Genomic DNA, 5348 nt, shown 5'->3' with positions numbered 1-5348 from the left:
GGTCACGTGTTCAAATCCGGCTATTGCTGTTTTGGATGGGGCGTTATAGGTTTGTCAGGTATTTGTACTTGAAGACCAGCAGGTACTCCTGGTTCCTCCACCCATAAACCTGGCCTCTGTCATGTCCCTGTGAGCCAAAAACTCAGCACCATAGTGTTAAACTCCAGTCAGCTAAGTGACCACGGTGGAGGTGTGAAGTAAGGTTCATCATACAGACAACTAAAAACTATGCATAAAAATACTTTCATTTATTTTAAGTGTTGAAAGACATTCTAATATTTGAATACGATGGTGAGCTTTATGAGCCATACCAATGGTATCTAAAAACTCTGGCGTATTGCGATTGTTAGAGATCTTTTCCTTTAATGCAAATGAAGACGTTTCCCACTGTTCATCACTACATGCCATACACACGGTATTCACATGTACCAACAGGTTCATAGCAAAACCATCACTACATACCATACACACGGTATTCACATGTACCAACAGGTTAACAACAGAACCATCACTACATACCATACACACGGTATTCACATGTACCAACAGGTTAACAACAGAACCATCACTACATACCATACACATGGTATTCACATGTACCAACAGGTTAACAACAGAACCATCACTACATACCATACACACAGTATTCACATGTACCAGCAGGTTCACAACAGAACCATCACTACATACCATACACACAGTATTCACATGTACCAGCAGGTTCACAACAGAACCATCACTACATTCCATACACACAGTATTCACATGTACCAGCAGGTTCACAACAGAACCATCACTACATACCATACACACAGTATTCACATGTACCAGCAGGTTCACAGCAAAACCATCACTACATACAATACCCATGGTATTCACATGTACAAACAGGTTCACAGCAAAACCATCACTACATACCATACACACAGTATTGACATGTACCAACAGGTTCACAACAGAACCATCACTACATACCATACCCATGGTATTCACATGTACCAGCAGGTTCACAACAGAACCATCACTACATACCATACACACAGTATTCACATGTACAAACAGGTTCATAGCAAAACCATCACTACATACCATACCCATGGTATTCACATGTACCAGCAGGTTCACAACAGAACCATCACTACATACCATACACACAGTATTCACATGTACAAACAGGTTCATAGCAAAACCATCACTACATACCATACCCATGGTATTCACATGTACAAACCGGTTCATAAGTTCATACTTGGCCGAAACATTATTGCACATCAGCATGTTAAATATGAATTAAATATGCTGCTGTGCCATTTGATTTATTTACAATTGTACTGATTACATACATGTATGTAATAAAGCTTAGTACTGGTATCAACAAATACACTTTGGAACAACCGGGGCTGGTGTTTAAAACACCTGTTTATATATGCCTTATATAGTATGTAACTGACAGGACTATAATAAAGCATCTTTAGCTATGTATACACGATATGTGACACTGAACGGAGTATGGAGAAAGTGTACGTCTCTCTGAAAGCCAATAAATACATGCAGAAAACATACAAAATTTTATCAGTCCACAGTAAATTGCAACACATGGCCCTTTATCTTACGAAACTCCTTGAAGTCATGGCTGAACCCGTGGAAAGGTCTTAGCTGGCACCAACTTCAAGCAGGCAAGTCGAAAGCAATTTCAAAGTGGTAACGCCATTGGTTGACTATCTCAGCACAAAAGGCCATGATTTGGGATGTCCTGCTTTGTATTCTTCATAGATGCAAATTAGTTTTATGAGCTTCACAGTCTACAGTGCACGTGTGTGCATGGGCCTTCATTTTGTTGAGCTGCCATTAAATTTATTCCACTTTAATTGTGATTTGTATTTTCCTTTTTTTTTTGCTGAAAAAAGGTACAGCAATGGCTGTACAAGCCATAATGCTTCCTACACCAAGGAAGAACATCACTGAAGGTGGAACATCACTACCACTGATACATGTTGTACATACTGAAGATGAAACATCACTACCACTGATACATGTTGGCATACTGAAGGTGGAACATCACTACCACTGATACATGTCACACTTACTGAAGGTGGAACATCACTACCACTGATACATGTCGTACATACTGAAGGTGGAACATCACTACCACTGATACATGTCGCACATACTGAAGGTGGAACATCACTACCACTGATACATGTCGCACATACTGAAGGTGGAACATCACTACCACTGATACATGTCGTACATACTGAAGGTGGAACATCACTACCACTGATACATGTCGCACATACTGAAGGTGGAACATCACTACCACTGATGCATGTCGTACATACTGAAGGTGGAACATCACTACCACTGATACATGTCGTACATACTGAAGGTGAAACATGACTACCACTGATACATGTCGTACATACTGAAGGTGGAACATCACTACCACTGATACATGTCACACATACTGAAGGTGGAACATCACTACCACTGATACATGTCGTACATACTGAAGGTGGAACATCGCTACCACTGATACAGGTTGTACATACTAAAGGTGGAACATCACTACCACTGATACATGTACATACTGAAGGTGGAATATCACTACCACTGATACATGTCACACATACTCAAGGTGGAACATCACTACCACTGATACATGTCACACATACTGAAGGTGGAACATCACTACCACTGATACATGTCACACATACTGAAGGTGGAACATCACTACCACTGATACATGTTGTACATACTGAAGGTGGAACATCACTACCACTGATACATGTCATACATACTGAAGGTGGAACATCACTACCACTGATACATGTTGTACATACTGAAGATGAAACATCACTACCACTGATACATGTTGTACATACTGAAGGTGGAACATCACTACCACTGATACATGTCACACATACTGAAGGTGGAACATCACTACCACCGATACATGTCACACATACTGAAGGTGGAACATCACTACCATTGATACATGTCGTGCATACTGAAGGTGGAATATCACTACCACTGATACATGACACATATACTGAAGGTGGAACATCACTACCACTGATACATCACACATACTGAAGGTGGAACATCACTACCACTGATGCATGTCGTACACACTGAAGGTGGAACATCACTACCACTGATACATGTCGTACATTCTGAAGGTGGAACATCACTACCACTGATACATGTCACATATACTGAAGGTGAAACATCACTACCACTGATACATGTCACACATACTGAAGGTGGAACATCACTACCACTGATACATGTACATACTCAAGGTGGAACATCACTACCACTGATACATGTCGTACATACTGAAGGTGGAACATCACTACCACTGATACATGTCACACATACTGAAGGTGGAACATCACTACCATTGATACATGTCACACATACTGAAGGTGGAACATCACTACCACTGATACATGTCGTACATACTGAAGGTGGAACATCACTACCACTGATACATGTCGTACATACTGAAGGTGGAACATCACTACCACTGATACATGTTGTACATACTGAAGGTGGAACATCACTACCACTGATACATGTCGTACATACTGAAGGTGGAACATCACTACCACTGATACATGTCACACATACTGAAGGTGGAACATCACTACCACTGATACGTGTCACACATACTGAAGGTGGAACATCACTACCATTGATACATGTCGTACATACTGAAGGTGGAACATCACTACCACTGATGCATGTCGTACATACTGAAGGTGGAACATCACTACCACTGATACATGTCGTACATACTGAAGGTGGAACATCACTACCACCGATACATGTCATACATACTGAAGGTGGAACATCACTACCACTGATACATGTCGCACATGCTGAAGGTGGAACATCACTACCACTGATACATGTCACATATACTGAAGGTGAAACATCACTACCACTGATACATGTCACACATACTGAAGGTGGAACATCACTACCATTGATACATGTCGTACATGCTGAAGGTGGAATATCACTACCACTGATACATGTCGTACATACTGAAGGTGGAACATCACTACCACTGATACATGTCGTACATACTGAAGGTGGAACATGACTACCACTGATACATGTCGTACATACTGAAGGTGGAACATCACTACCACTGATACATATCACACATACTGAAGGTGGAACATCACTACCACTGATACATGTCACACATACTGAAGGTGGAACATCACTACCATTGATACATGTCGTACATACTAAAGGTGGAACATCACTACCACCGATACATGTCGTACATACTGAAGGTGGAACATCACTACCACTGATACATGTACATACTGAAGGTGGAACATCACTACCACTGATACATGTCGTACATACTGAAGGTGGAACATCACTACCACTGATACATATCACACATACTGAAGGTGGAACATCACTACCACTGATACATGTCACACATACTGAAGGTGGAACATCACTACCACTGATACATGTCACACATACTGAAGGTGGAACATCACTACCACTGATACATGTCGTGCATACTGAAGGTGGAATATCACTACCACTGATACATGTCACATATACTGAAGGTGGAACATCACTACCACTGATACATGTCGTGCATACTGAAGGTGGAATATCACTACCACTGATACATGTCACATATACTGAAGGTGAAACATCACTACCACTGATACATGTCACACATACTGAAGGTGGAACATCACTACCATTGATACATGTCGTACATACTGAAGGTGGAACATCACTACCACTGATACATGTCGTACATACTGAAGGTGGAACATCACTACCACTGATACATGTCGTACATATTGAAGGTGGAACATCACTACCACTGATACGTCACACATACTGAAGGTGGAACATCACTACCACTGATACATGTCATACATACTGAAGGTGGAACATCACTACCACTGATACATGTCGTACATACTGAAGGTGGAATATCACTATCACTGATACATGTCGTACATATTGAAGGTGAAACATCACGACCAGTGGTAAATGTTGTACATGTACGCTTGTAATGTTATGAGAACTTGAGTTTGCCTTTCACTATAAAACATTAGGTATGGGTTCAAACCCAGCCAAAGACAAATAAATTTGTTTGCTCTCTTCAACATTCATTGAAGATCACCTGTTTTCCACCAATTTGGTGTGCATATGTGGAAGCTATGCAAGAAACTTGCCAAAGGTCAGTGGTTTTCCCCAGGCACTTTCCTACTAAATTTGACCACCATCGTATATGTCTCTAGATTATGGCTTGCATGAGATAAATAACATGACAACTTACATAATATAACAGCACA

The sequence above is a fragment of the Liolophura sinensis genome, chromosome 12, assembly GCF_032854445.1.
Source record: "Liolophura sinensis isolate JHLJ2023 chromosome 12, CUHK_Ljap_v2, whole genome shotgun sequence".
NCBI lineage: Eukaryota > Metazoa > Mollusca > Polyplacophora > Chitonida > Chitonidae > Liolophura > Liolophura sinensis.
The sequence above is the reverse complement of the archived record's forward strand: the minus strand, read 5'-3'. Positions refer to the sequence as shown.